Here is a 15,658-nt window from a genome sequence, read left to right on the forward strand (position 1 = left end):
TCAAAAGGGACTAGGTTAAATACTTGAAGAGAAAAAAAGATTGCAGAACTAGGGGGAAAGAAGGCAGGATTGGAACCGGTTGGATAGTTCTACCAAAGAGCTGACACACGCACAATAGGCCGAAAAGCCTCCTCCTGTGCAGGATCATTGACTCTATGAAGTCTTTCCTTCGTGCAGCCGACAGAGGGCGCTCCTGAGTACAGGCCCCGCCCTCTCAGGCAAACCCTCCACAACTTCTAACGCTTGCGCAAGACCAGCCGCAGTGCGGCTGCGCACTCGGCAGCTCGGACACCAACTCTAGCCCCGCCCCCAAAGCGGCGAGGGATTGGGTTTCACAGGGCGTGGGAGAGAGAGAGAGAGAGCGCGCGAGCACATGGAGAAGCGCTTGTGCGATTGGCGGATGCTGGTGCCAATCGGATGACGTCACAGAGTTGCGTCACCGCCCCGTGTGGCGGTTGGGTCTGAGCTCGTGTGGCGGCCACGCCCCTTTTGCTAGGGCGAGAGCGAGGCTTCTCAGTGGGCTGGGGCTGTTCGGGGCGGTGGAGAGCGGAGCGACAGCTGGAGAGGACGCACTTTTCTTAGGCGGATTGGTGAGTGCTGCCGGCTCCTTTGCCGATAGCTGCTGTTGCCCGGGATTTTTTTTGGTCGGGATGGGACAGAGTGAGGTGGCTCCATGGGGGCAGTGTCCCCGGGCCGCATATTGTAATGTGTTGTTGTTAGTTCCCTCAGGCCGGCTGTCAGGGCGCGGTGTGTTCAAGGATGGTTGGTGGGGGGAGACGGTCTGCTTGGGCCCCACTCCCTCAGCTTGGTTGCCAATAGAGCCACTTTAACCCCGCTGTTCCTCTGCAGCTTTCAGCCTCCTGGTTGCTCACCTCAGTCTCGCTGCAGCAAGGGCTGGCACCCTCATCAATATGTATCGTTCATTCTCTATACCCATCAATAAAACCCTTTTTTATCGCCAACTTCAACTCAATTCTGCATACAGGGCGGGGGCGTGAATTATGGCATTTAAGCAGTCAGTTATTGACCTTTGTTATGATGAGTCCTGTTTCAGGCTTCAATAGCGTTGGCAGAATTAGTACAGACAGGATAGTATTAATGTTGGGTGGTGCTGGAAGGGACCTGAATTGTGCTGGAATTGTGACAAACAGAAAATGTGGAAAACATTAAAGGCGTTTGTGGGTATATTGACAGGTACTTTTAAAAACCTTGAGACAAGACCTTTCTGAACATGCTGATAGACCATCTTCTGCTCCCATCTTGTTCAGAACTAAAATTCGCTTAGTTAATACTCAAGGCAGTAATACTTGTGGAAGGTCATAAACTTCAAGGCTACAAATTTGTCCTGTTGGCTGTCACTTGGAATCTAAAAATGATAAATGAGCGATTTAACTTTGTGTGCTTTCAAAGTTATAATTCTTGGATTTATATTATTTTTGAAGGCCCAGATGCATAGAGTTTAAAGCATTCCTTTTAACTCCCTAGGTAACAGTTTTTTGCATACCTTGTATATGCTGCACAGAGAACTGTCTAATAACCGGTTAAAACATAGAAAAATAGGAGCAGGAGTCGGCCCTTCGAGCCTACTCTGCCATTCAGTACAATCATGGCTGATCATCTAAACTCAGTAAACTGTTCCTGCTTTGTCCCCGTATCCCTTGATCCCATTAGCCCTAATTATTGTAGGAAGAAGGATGCGAACAACAGTTTATATTTCTATCCAAAAGAGAGCTTCACAGTAGTTTACAAAGTGGAAGAAAACTGAGAAATTTCAAGTTGAAGTATCTCTTCTCTATCTTTGGCCTCCTTGTCTCGAGAGACAATGGGTAAGCGCCTGGAGGTGGTCAGTGGTTTGTGGAGCAGCGCCTGGAGTGGCTATAAAGGCCAATTGTAGAGTGACAGACTCTTCCACAGGTGCTGTAGAAAAATTTGTTTGTCGGGGCTGTTACACAGTTGGCTCTCCCCTTGCGCTTCTGTCTTTTTTCCTGCTAACTGCTAAGTCTCTTGGACTCGCCACACTTTAGCCCCGCCTTTATGGCTGCTCGCCATAAAACTGAGAAATTTCAAGTTGGAGTACTGAAAGTATAATTGAGAAGTGTTTGAGAAGACTTTAGAAAACAAAGTGGTAGATGAATAGTGTAGAACTGCAAAAGGACATAGATAAGTTGGTGGAATGGGCAGATAGGTGGCAGATGAAGTTCAATGTGGAGAAATGTGATTCATTTTGATTGGAAGAACATGTAGAAATAATATAAAATAAAGGGTACAATTCTAAAGGGGGTGCATAAGTCATTGAAGGTGGTAGGACGGGTTGAGAGAGTGGTTAATAAAGCATATAGTATCCTGGGCTTTATTAACAGGGATGTAGAGTAGAAGAGCAAGGGGGTTATGTTGAACATGTAAAAGACTCTAGTTCAGCCTCAGCTGGAGTATTGCATCCAGTTCTGGGTGCAGCACTTTAGGAAAGATGTGAGGGCATTGGAGAGAGTACAGAAAAGATTACCGAGAATGGTTCCAGGGATGAGGAACTTCAGTTATGAAGATAAATTGGACTGTTTTCCGAGAGAAGGGAAGGCTTCGAAGTGATTTGATAGAGGTATTAAAAATCATGAGGGGCCTGGATAGAGTAGAAGGGGAGAAAATGTTCCCACTCGTCAAAGGATCGAGAACAAGAGGACACAGATTTAAAGCAAAAGCGATATGAGGAAAACTTTCACGCAGCGTGTGGATAGGTCTGGGATCCGATGCCTGAGTGTGGTGGAGGCAAGTTCAATTGAAACATTCAAAAGGGAATTTGACTGTTATCTGAAAAGGAAAAATGTGCAGAGTTACGGGGGGAAAGCGCAGTAAGTGAATTGCTGTTTTGGAGAGCCGGTGTGGACACGATGGCTCAAATGACGACCTTCTGCACTGTATCGGTTCTGGTGATGCAGAGGTATTCAGTGAGTGTCTTAGTGAGCAGGAACTAAATGAGCAACTACTGATGCTGGAATAAAGAATAAGCTGCTGTTGGGGGAGCAAAGATTGCTTGTGGGGATGTGCTGGAAGTAGTTCTAATAAGTTGGGGCATGACATGCAGGGTATTAAAAGCAAGGAATAAGGACTTTAAATTCAATTTCTCGGACATGAAGCTTTGTCTGTGTGCTCTGGATTTCAGCTCGATCCTTTCTGCTAAAGGTCTGCTCTGGTCTGCAAAACAAAACCCGACCCGAGCCTGACAGAACCACATTCGACCTGGCCCGAGTCCTTCCTTTTTTTCCCGTGCCTGACCTGACCATCAGTTAACTTACCTTCCATTTTTCACTTTGTTGCTGATCTGCACAAGCTTAAAATAACAGCAAAACCACCTTTCTAGTCCAAAAATTAAATTAACAGTGGAGCCACTTACCTGTGATAGAGTGTGTCGTGCCCGACCCGAGCCTGAATTCCAGACCCGGAAGTGCACTTTGGGATTGAACAGTATACTTTGTTTCTGTGCCTACAGCCTTAACCTGAAATGGCAGCTGTGGAGATGGCTGAATCAAAGACTGAGGTGACTGGGACAGGGTGGCAGTGGTTTTACCAGTGTTGAGTAGGATGAAATCTAGCTTGTTTGGAATTTGTAGGTAGGCAGCTTAAAAGTGCAGCAACTGCTGCCTTGGAATCGATGGAGTTGGATAGGTAAAGCCTTTGGCTTGGAAGTTGATTCTGTGCTTTTAAATACTATTGGTGATGGGTTACTTGAGTTATTGAGGACAGGACAGAACTTTGAGCCTGAGGGTGACACTAGATGCATGAGGAGGACCAGTTGGACATGTAATATCTTGAGTTGAACCATGATGTCATAACGTATGTTGACATGGGAACCACTGATAGTTGCCTGCCTATCCTAATAGCTGAAAATTTCAAAAATGCTTTGCTAAATTATTCCTCTAGCAGTCAAATTACCAGTCAAATTTTGCCAAGATTTTTTTTGAAATTTGCATGCTATGGTAATGACTTGATGGTGACTTTCCACCTTGTTAACATGATGCCTGCAGTTGGCCGCAAATGCCCCGATAATGACAACCATAATAGAAGTTTGTGTGTTTCGAGGGTACTGCATCACTAGGCTTGTGAAGTTTGACATTGTGGTTTATAGTGTCATAACGTTTCTCGGATCAGGTGCTGGTTTGGTTTATAGTATCATAAGTTCTTTGCGCAAATTTTTAATACTTTGTGTTTTGCTGAATGTCATTAGCTAATGCTTAAGTAACTCAAAGGCTGTAATACTGGAGACACATGTTTGTTCAACTCTATCCGTTCATGTTAGACCTCTTCTAATTAGATTAATCCCTTTGGTTACTTGGGTATGCAAGTAACTGAAAGTAGCATCCCTAAATAAACTTAATTATAACAGTCAGATTGTTTTTGTTGCTTAGAGTTCAGCTGTACTTTGCAATTGGGTCATTCTACATTCCGAAGGATGTTGGATTCAGCAAATTATCATGCCTTTTTAAAAATCTGGCCCAGCAATGTGCATGAACTAGAACGTCCTGCCCGCAAACCCCCCCACCCCCACACCCCGACCCCCCACAACACAAATACCTTAAATAAAAAAAGAAATGCTAGCCAGCATTTCTTGTTTTTATTTCAGATTTCCAGCATCTGCAGTATTTTGCATTTATTTTAGTGCTTAATTCACCACCACATCTCTTCCAGGAATGCCTACCTTGAAGTTCTGCTCTTCTCTACCAGCATTTCTTGTTTTTGTTGCAGATTTCCAGCATCTGCAGTATTTTGCTTTTATATTACTGAAATACCTTAGTTTACTCCCTGTTCCTTTATTCTATAGTGCGATAACTTCCAACAAGCAGAGAAAAAAACACATTTCCTTGAGTGAGACTGGGCTAAATCTAAATCTAGAGGTGAAAGGACAGTGTAGGAATTTAGGCCCACGTATTTTTATATATTTTTTCCTTTCCATTAGTTCAGTTGCAAAAATGCAACAAGCAAGTTTGGTAGTGACAGGAAGGAAATGCTTAAGTGTCCATCACCAGTTGATGGTGTTTTAGAGGCTGTTGAATTGCTGCTGTTGCCGCTATGTCATCCCAGTGCTTTTACTTCACAATGGATGGGTTCAGTACAGTTCTGTAGGGGTCTGATGTATAAACTTGCTTTTATTTGACTTGTCTGTCCATTTAAAATTGCTCTTAAATGCTGAATTCTATATATGGTGAAATATTGGCAGTACTGTTTCTGAAACTTGATGCTGGTTGTCCATTGTCTTTTTAAGAAATTTTTTTGCAAAGGATTTACTTCATGTACAATATGTTTTAAATATTGCATGGATGCATTTGGGATGGAGTTTTTAAAAAAAATCTTGTGGAAAAAAAGATTTTCGGGATAGTTCTTGTCTCCTAGCTTTGTTTTTTTTGTGACTAGAATGGGTTTGAGTTTTCACTATTGAAAGAACTGCTTGTTTTCTCTTGTTTTGAACATTTGTCTCAATAGCTCTAGTTCAAGAAACCAGGCTAAGAAATGTGAGCTGCTTTATTCAGGGACTTCAATTTATTGAATCAGTCTGTGTAATCATGGGTATAATGGGAATGAACATGTACAACTGTAGACACTTGAGAACATGACTCTAGCATTACTCGTATTTATCCTTTATTGGCCTCATAAACCAGATCGACACATGATATGTGCATACATTATTCCTGATGAATCTTGAATATATAGCCTTAAATTAACCTGAGCTTTTTGCCCCTCTGGTATATTTAATGATTTCTGGTTTCTGAGGGTGCATTTATATGTCACAAAGTAAACAAAGTAAAATTGCTCCAGGTTACTTATTTGTCATAGCAGCTTTTCCAAACCAGATTTAACTTTTTAACTTTAAATTGGTGATATGCCATGTCCTGACCTTCTAGGAATTGACCCCAACTATGCACTTTTGAATGCAAACTGTGGTCCGGGATCTGCAGCTCAGGTATAAAATCCTCAGTTGCTGTAATGTATTCTTTGTGAAATTGTTTCAGTGGGTTGCTCTTGTGGGAATTGCTTTGCTGTGGTGCTGACAGTGATATTGTGTGAGGGTTTTTAAATTGGTCCATAAGAGTCTATTCTTTCAAACCTCAAAGTTTCTTTACTGTGATTTTGGAGCTTGTAGTCCTGCACTTCCTTTCCTAGTAAAAGTTGTCAATCCTTTTTAAAAGCTGCTCTGATACTAGTGATCTCTCCCCCAATTCTATCACCGTCATGCTTTTTTAAAAAAAAAAGTGTTGCCTATTTCCATTGACATCCTCAACTTGAAATTTTCACCTGTAGCCCTCAAATTCTGTGTCCGACAAGAACTTTCCTGGATCCAAATTCCGTTACTGTGACACTGTTAAAGACTTCCTTTGTGGTGGTTTATAAAAAGCTTTTTGTTTGCAGTAATGCATACCAGCTAATGTTTTTATTTTAATGCTCTCTAGGCTAGCCTCCCATCTTGCACCCTCTGTAAAAGTGAGCTCAGCCAAAACTCTGCTTGTATCCTAATTTGTGCCAAGTTCCATTCACCCATCACCCTTGTTCTTGCAGACTTACATTTTCTCCCATTCTGGCAAATCCTGTTTTTCCCTCTCTATGGCCTCTACCTCCTTATCTCTAACTTCCTCCAACCCTACAAACCTCAGAGATCTCTGTCCCTTCAGTTGTGGCCTCTTGCTCATTGCTCCACTTTTGGCGGATGTGCCTTCAACTTCCTTGGCCCTGAGCTCTGGAGTTCTCCCCAAAGCTCTCCGTCTCTCTAACTCTTCCTCCTCTAAGATGCTTCTTAAAACCTATCTCTTTGACCAAGCTTTTAGCTTTTGGCCACTTCTAATAACTGATTGTGTGGCTTGGTGTCAAATGTTGTTTGATATCACTCCCGTGAAATGCCTTGGGATGCCTTAGTATGTTAAACGTGCTATATAAATGAAAGTTGTTTTAAGGATGGGCTGATTGCGATAGTTCAGTAATTGAATCTTGGTGTTTAGGAACTGAGAAATAACATAGTTCAGTGCCCAGCCTCAAAACCACAGCAGGAATGATGATCCTGACTGAGAAGTTTGTTTTAGAAACTTGATATAGTGGTTGTGGGCTATTATCCCAAAAGACTTTAAATATTCATGCAGAATTCTATAAAATAGTTTTAATATATTGAATTAGTCCACTTTCTGTTTTGTGGTAAAATCAATGTTCAGTGATTTGAAACTATTTTTTAATGGCAAGTGTTTCAACAAATCAATTCGGTTTATTTTGTCACATCTGTGTCGTGGTTGTCTTTCTTGCATTTGGTTGCTCTTGTTTCCTGTTTTAAATGTCGTCTTGATTTGTTGGACAACATCATTTGATCTAAAGTAGATAAGCCTACATCAAACAATCTCTCAATTTTGTGTTAGGCAAAAAAATGGCGCTACTCTAGGATAAAATATATAAAGAGGCTTGCTTACCATCAAGGCCAAGAAGCATTGCTTTTTTCATTGCCACATTTACCAGACAGCAAGCTGGGGACAAAATAACTGCTACTCCTAGACAGGCTTACGGCAAGTGCTTAATTTTAACTCTTACAGTTAAAATTTCATCATAAAGGTTGTTACGGTGGTGAATGGCAGAATTATGTAGAGTTAGTGATAACTGACCATGAGCTTCACTTGTTTGTTCTGCTTCCTCAAACTTGACTGATGTACTTTTAAGTGGGACAGAATTTGCCTATGCTGGTGTGGTTTCAGATTGTTCTATTTCTATCAGTGGAAACTTGACCATTCTTTATAACAAGGAAGGTGTCATATCTTATGTCGTACATAAACTACATCAGTTTTGTAGCAGTTAAGATACCCAATTGTGTACAAAGTAACTGATGGTTCATGAGCAACTTTGGCAATTTCTGTAGGTGTGATAAGGTGTCGTCAGTATCTTGCTCTATGGCAGCGAGGCCTGGACAACGTACGTCAGCCAAGAGCGACGTCTCAATTCATTCCATCTTCGCTGCCTCCGGAGAATACTTGGCATCAGGTGGCAGGACCGTATCTCCAACACAGAAGTCCTCGAGGCGGACAACATCCCCAGCTGATACACACTACTGAGTCAGTGGCGCTTGAGATGGCTTGGCCATGTGTGCCGCATGGAAGATGGCAGGATCCCCAAAGACACATTGTACAGCGAGCTCGCCACTGGTATCAGACCCACCGGCTGTCCATGTCTCCGCTTTAAAGACGTCTGCAAACGCGACATGAAATCCTGTGACATTGATCACAAGTCGTGGGAGTCAGTTGCCAGCGTCCGCCAGAGCTGGCGGGCAGCCATAAAGGCGGGGCTAAAGTGTGGCGAGTCGAAGAGACTTAGTAGTTGGCAGGAAAAAAGACAGAGGCGCAAGGGGAGAGCCAACTGTGTAACAGCCCCGACAAACAAATTTCTCTGCAGCACCTGTGGAAGAGCCTGTCACTCTAGAATTGGCCTTTATAGCCACTCCAGGCGCTGCTTCACAAACCACTGACCACTTCCAGGCGCTTATCCATTGTCTCTCGAGATAAGGAGGCTAAAGAAGATAAGGTGTCGTATAAACATTGAGTCTTTACTTTCATAGTGAAGACTAGGTTGACGTGTAGTCTGAAGTTCCATCATTTAGTCTGAGGGTTGCAGGTGAACAATCTTTACAACAACAACATGTAATGGTGCCTTCAACGTAGAAAAAGTCCAAGGCAGTTCAGTGTCATAATTATACAAAAATGGATGTTGAATCAAAGGAGGAGATATTTAGGGGTGGCCAACAGCTTGGCCAAAGATGTGGGGTTTAAGGAGGGGAGAATGGTGGAGGGGTTTAGGGAGGTACATCCAAAACGTGGAGCCTAGATGTCTGAAAGCAAGGCTCCCAATATTGGGCCAAAGGAAGTTCGGGATGCACAAGACGGGGGAATGGAAAATTCAGGCAAGGGTGTAGGGTTGGAGTAGATTACGGAGATGGGGTTTAAGCCACAAAAGGGTGTAAATATAAGAATGAGAATTATTAATTTCAGGCAGTGAATGTGGAGTCGACGTAGGTTAACAAGAATGGGATTGATGGAGGAATGCGACTTTGTCGGGTAGGATAGATGCAGCAGAGTTTTGAATGATTGCAGTTTAGGATGTGGAGGATGGAAGGAAGGCCAGCGAGGTGAGCATTGGAATAGTTGAGATTGGAGATGATGAAGGCACAGATGAGAGGGTTCAGCAGCTGAGGCAGGGGCGAAGGTCGACAGTGTTGTGGAAATGGAAGTAGGTGGTCTTCTGTGGTGGATAGGTTATGTAGCTCAGTTCAGGGTGGAATAGAGTGCCATGATTTTGAACAGTCTAATGAAAGCCGAGACACATTGGCCAGGGAGATGGTGGCATCAGTGGTAAGTACACAGATTATGTGATCGTGCCTGAATGGCTTTGAATTTCCCAATGTTTAACTGGAAATTGTGGCTCATCCAAGACTGGATGTTTGACAAGCCATCTACCAACGCAAACGTAGCTGAGGGATTAGGAAATGCATGTCTTCAGATGGTTTTGCAGAGATTATTTATAGTCATCCTTCCCAGTACAACTTTTGGTGGAACCAGACATGAGTTTTAGATTTGGCTCGACAGGGTATGGTATGATGGTGATTGTTACTGGACTAGTACTGCAGAGCCTGGACTAATAATCCAATGAGCACGAGCTCAAATCCCATCAAGGCAGTTTGAGAATTTGAATGTAATTTTTTTTAAATCCAGAAATAAAGATATCAGTAAAAGTGACAATGCTATTGTAGTAAGCCCATCTGGTTCATCAGTGCCTTCAGAAAGAAACCTGCCATCTTTACTTGGTTTGACTTATATGCAACACCGGTCCCAGACCAACTTGGGTAACTTTTAACTGCTGTCTTAAGTGGCCTAGCAAACCACTGAGTTGTATCAAACTGGAGACCCACCATCAGCTTCTCAGTAACTGGGAATAGACAATAAATGGCAGCCTTGCCAGTGATGTCCACATTCTGGGAATGAATTTTAAAAAAACAAAGTGAGGGCATCCTTTTTTAGCAGCAGGTAAAAATCAACAGTGGCTCCTGATGGTGCAGCCCAGCGCTGACGTCATCAGAGAGCTCCCAGTTTCGCAAATGCGCAAAATGGACTCTTGCTGTCAGTATGGTGCTGCCCTCCCGGCTTGCCAGGACCAATTCGCGCATGCGTGCAAAAATGTCATTTGCGTACTGTAATGGCTGCTCGCCGCTCGCTCTCTGCCTCGCCACTTCTCCCTCCTTGGCCACATGGCCCCCGCTTTACCCCCCCCCCCCCAAACCTATTGGTCACTTGTTCCCTGCCTCGCCACTTCTCCCCCCCTCAGCCACTCACTCCCTGTTCACCCGACCCCCCCCCCCCCCCCCCCCCCGCCTACCTTTGGACCACTCGCTTGCAGCCTCACCGCTTCCTCCCCTCTGCTCTGCCTCTTCTCCACCTCTGCTCCCCGCTCCCTCCCGTTTCTGGTCCCTGCTGCCTCCCGCGATCACTGCCTTTCTTCCCCGCGTGGGGGAGAGAGAGAGTGGAGAGAGTGACAAGATAGGCAGGGGAGGGAGACTGCAAGTGGGAGGGAGCGGGGCGCAGAGTGGAGGAAGCAGTGAGGCTGTGAGCGAGGGCCCACTGGTTTGGGGGGGGGGTGTTTCGGGGAGAAGTGGTGAGGTGGGGTGCAAGCGGCGAGCAGACGGGCGTGGGAGGCAGTGGTGAAGAGAAGTGCGATGGCAGGAGGGAACAGGATACTGTTGGGGGGTGGGAAGGAGGTGGCGACCGCAGCCACTGGCCATTTGGGTTTCTTTTGTTTTTGTAATAAATTGAGCAGCGCGATCTTTACTACTGGCATCTACCAAAAATGTCGTAAGCATTGACATTTCAGTGCATGAGGCTGCATTTGCGCATGTGCAAGTACTGCGCCACCTAGTGGTTGCGTTGTCACCAAACGCAGCAAAAAATCAAATGAAGGTGGATGTTTTTATTCTGGATTATTAAACCCAGTTGCTTTGTCTACAAAATTGCAAGTAATTTGTGTTAAAGTATAAGCAGTTCTGCGAGCCTTCCTCTGACTCAGTGCTGCAGCGTATTTTTGTATTATTGTGCCAGCAGCAGCAGGAACCTGGTGCTCATGTCATTAATGCACTGTTCTTGGACTTGCCCCTCAAGGCAGTAGTGCTCAAGTGGAGATTTGCAATCTCTTACCCTCTCCAACATACCTTTTGATGTGCTGTCTGAAGCTAATTGTATGCCCAGTGGAATTCTTTTTCTGAAACATGACCTGCTGCACTTTGCAATTCCTCAGGTCAAGTTTAGGGCAAATCTGAGAAAAACCCTGTGTTTCAGAAGTTTTGTGAACATTTTTATTGCTCTGCTCATGATTAATGAAACTCTTGAAAAAATACAATAGGAGAAAATAATTTTAAGTAGGCTACTAACATGCAGATGCAGAGTGTGGAATCCAGCTGTAACTAGGAAAATGCACTGCTGGGATTGTGGATGTCAGATCCTTCATAGTAAAGAGTGCAGTTGATGGCAGGAGTGTTTCCTTAAACCTGCCATCAATGGTACTCTTATCGGTAATGTAGAATTGCCTGATTTAAGCAAGTTCTGTGTCATTGGCACCTGTGACCTGAGAGTAGATGGCAGATGTGTGGAAATTGTGTACTGGTTTTTAGTGCATTGGTAGTTCTGCCCAGTACTAAATTCTCATTGCAGCATCTATCCTGTTTACAGCCTTTTCTCGATAATTTGAAGTCATTTATTTGCACAAAAAAGTAATTATCCAACAATTTCAACGAGCTAACTTGAAATTTAGCCGACTGTAGCAGCAGCGTTTGGTTGCCCTGAAGTTGCAGACTTGACCCATGTCAGAATTACTTGGGTACAATTAGTACATGTAATGGCTGGCTGACTTTCTCTGGTACATTGGGCTAAAGGCTATGATGGGTGGACCTGATTTTAGTCTGGCAGTTACATTAGAAAGTGGCCTGCGATAATTGAAGATGCCAGGGAAAATCCCATTTCAAGGACAGTCTTGATGACTAATGGCATTATTGTTTGAGTTCTGCAATATAAAAGGAAGGCATGAGCACCAAAGTTAAGGCACTTAATAGTTGCACATTCATATTCTCATAGTGCTTGGCTTTAGCACCAGCTGTTTAGAATCTGTATGCCGTAAGATTTCTCGAGCGTATTTGATATTAGCTGGCATCAGCACTGCTTCTTGATCAGTGCCACAAATAAAGAGCTTCCTCACCTTTTTGAATCACAGTCTGTAAACTGGCTAATTGCTTTGTTAATTACTGCTAGTGTAGCTGAATATGCAAAATCACCCGACAATTAAGAAACCAGCACTAAGATCGAATGCTTCATATTTTGATGTGCTATTGCAGTCTTATTTGTTAGTGTTCTGTAAACAATGGATTGCATTAGAAGCCTAGATGGCCATCATTATTCAATTTTCTGATGCTGTTTAGCGATCAGTCTATACAAAAGTACTTGAGAAGACGTTTCCTTCTAGATACTTGTGTTCAAATATGTCTGACACTTCTGTCAAATAATCTCCATTCTCCTGAAATCGAAGGGGACCAGCAGGATTCTACTCCAAAAGAGAATCCATGTCCGATAGTTCTTGATTTGTTGGACTGCAGTTTATGTAGAGGTGGTTTCATAAAGGTTCCGGGCCATTACAAATACTCATGTATAAGAGCTACAGTACAGCGAGAGGTCAGAATTTAATATAGCTGCAGTTGTTAAAAAGGGTATTGTCATGTTGGATTGGATTTTGCAGTGAGTGGCGAAGCAACAGCGCTTGCCGCTAATCTGGAACGACGCTTCCCATCAAAGATTTAGCCGTCTTTGTGGTGCACATTTCCTCTTTCCTGATGTAAGTTTGAATCTGGTACCAAATCAAGGGTATCTCCAGGTGTCCAACAACAGTGATGGCATTGAAGTATTCTCTCAGACAGCAAACCAGGAAGTAAAAAATGCTGAATCTCATCATTTTTAATTTTAAATTTTACAGCAAGTGAAATATGATTGGGACATACAAAGGATTAGGTTGGAAACTGAAATATCAACATTTTTAAAATGTGAAATTTCTTATATTGGAGAAATTTGACAGCAAATATGAAATTGCTCTGAGCCAGTGAGGCTGTTTAGCAGTAATAATGAACTTAAATACATCATTAAAACCATTACACCTCCTTCAAGAAAGTAACTTTCTCAAGGGTTTTTAAACAAGACTAAGAATAGGTATGAGGTTCTTGCTTCCGGTGTGGACGATGCCACAGGCTGCAGGGAGGATGAGTGAACTGACCATAACACCGTGGTTCAGAGTGCCATTCAAGTTGGGGGGTGGGGGGGAGAGGTGGGGTGAAAAGAGAAATGTAGTAGTAGTAATAGGGGATAGCATAGTTAGGGGAATAGATACAGTTCTCTGCAGAAAAGACAGGGAATCCCAAAGGCTGTGTTGCCTACCTGGTGCCAAAGTTAAGGACATCTCTTCTGGGCTGGAGAGGAACTTGGAATGGGAGGGGAAGGATCCAGTTGTCGTGGCCCACATAGGTAGGACTAGGAAAGAGGTTCTGCTGAGGGACTGTGAGCAGCTCGGGGCTAAATTAAAAAGCAGAACCACAAAGGTGGTGATCTCCAGGTTACTATCTGAGCCACGTGCAAATTGGCATAGGGTAAATATGATTAGAGAGGTAAACGCGTGGCTCAAAGATTGGTGTGGGAGAAATGGGTTCCGATTCAAGGGGCACTGGCACCAGTACTGGGGAAGGAGAGAGCTGTTTCTTTAGAACCATGCTGGGATCAGTGTCGTGGCAAACCTTATAACTAGGATTGTAGATAGGGCTTGAAACTAATTAGTGGGGGGGACGGTTCAATTGAAGGGAAGTTTAAAAAATCAAAAAGAGATGAGCGAGCAGAAGTGCAGGGTAGTGAAGAGGCAAACGGTAATCAAAGTGTGACAGGAAGGGGCAGAAAATGTAAGCAGAAGCGTGCAGCAGAAATTAGAACCAGAATGAGTAATAATGGCAAAAAGTCAAACTTTAAGGCTCTTTATCTGAATGCATGCAGCATTTGTAACAAGGTAGATGAGTTGCCGACACAAATAGAAATTAATTAATATGACTTGATAGCTATTACAGAGATGTGATTGCAGGGTGACCAAGACTTGGGTCATCAATGTGCACCAAGAAAGGAGTACAAGTTAAAAGTTCTCTAAAATAGTGCCAGCTGCCAGGTTATCTCAGGCTGCTGTTTGTTTACTTTTAATAATGTAGCTTAAATAGTTATCTGAAGACCAGGACGACACAAATGTTTTCTATTTTTGTTACAGTAGTAAGGAGTTTTGTTGGGGCCTGGGGCATGCTTCCTCAGCAATATTATGTTGCACTGTATTTGTCGCTGGTGAGGAATTAATTACAGGACTTTTTGCTGGACTTTGGGACTGAATACGAGAAATATCTCCATAAAGCCTAAAAATATAATTGTTTACATTTTCTCTCTAAGATGGACAATAGAGAATATAAACATGTAACATTTCAGTCACTTAAGCACATCTAGAGTCTATTATAAAGAATGTGATAGCAGAACACCTGGAGAGCATAAGCAGGATTGGACAAAGTCAGCATGGATTTACAAAAGGAAAATCATGCTTAACAAATCAGTTAGGAAGGCGAAGGGTATGTTGGCCTTCCTTGCAAGAGGATTTGAGTACAGGAGCAAGGATGTCTTACTGCAGTTATACAGGGTCTTGGTGAGACCACATCTGGAGTATTGTGTGCAGTTTTGGTCTCCTTATCTGAGGAAGGATGTTCTTGCCATGGAGGGAGTGCAAAGAAGATTTACTAGACTGATTTCTGGGATGGCAGGATTGATGTATGAGGAGTGGTTTGGTCAACTAGGCCTGTATTCTCTCGAGTTTAGAAGAATGAGAGAGGATCTCGTAGAAACCTATAAAATTCTAACAGGACTAGACAGGCTAGTTGCAGGGAGGATGTTGCTGATGGCTGGGGAGTCCAGAACCAGGAGTCACAGTCTCAGGATAAGGGGTATGTCATTTGGAACTGAGATGAGAAATTTCTTCACTCAGAGGGTGGTGAATCTGTAGAATTCTCTACCGCAGAAGGCAGTGGAGGCCAAGTTAATAAATGTATTCAAGAAGGAGATAGATATATTAATGCCAAAGGGATTATGGGGAGAAAGCGGGAACAGGGTACTTAGACGATCAGCTATGATCTTTTTTGAATGGCGGAGCAGGCCCAAAGGGTCGAATGGCCTACTCCTCCTGTTTACTATGTTTTTTAAATGAGGGTCTCGGGAGGTATTCTAGTTGTTCTTGGATTCATGCTTTTTTTAGTTTAGGGTGACAGTAGTGCCAGACTATATTACAGTTGTGAAGGGTTTCCTTTTTAAGATTATAGGGTGGCTACAAATTATTGAAGAATTATTTATTGTTTATCTCAGTCTCATTTTCAGTGTCGTCATAGCCTTAATTTTTCTTTTAATCCCTTTAATGGTGCCTTTTTTCCCTGCATTATTCTTAACCAGTGAGCAAATATCTTCATATAGACTTGGTTTTGTGATGATTAACTGTGGCATGGATGGAAATCTACTTCAATTTGACCCATGGATGGTGAGTCGTCCATCTTGAGAACCGT

General features: G+C 43.2%; 1 protein-coding gene across 1 annotated transcript in view; it reads left to right on the plus strand.

The window, feature by feature from the left end:
* Positions 1-491: 491 nt before the first annotated feature.
* Positions 492-15,658, plus strand: part of tmod2 (tropomodulin 2) — a 73,239-nt gene continuing 58,072 nt past the window's right edge. Inside the window, exon 1 of the mRNA XM_068017994.1 lies at positions 492-590. The gene's annotated coding sequence lies outside the window, so the exon portion shown is untranslated. The remainder of the gene's footprint in view (positions 591-15,658) is intronic.

The sequence above is a fragment of the Heterodontus francisci genome, chromosome 38 (genome assembly GCF_036365525.1).
Source record: "Heterodontus francisci isolate sHetFra1 chromosome 38, sHetFra1.hap1, whole genome shotgun sequence".
In the NCBI taxonomy this organism is placed as follows: Eukaryota; Metazoa; Chordata; class Chondrichthyes; order Heterodontiformes; family Heterodontidae; genus Heterodontus; species Heterodontus francisci.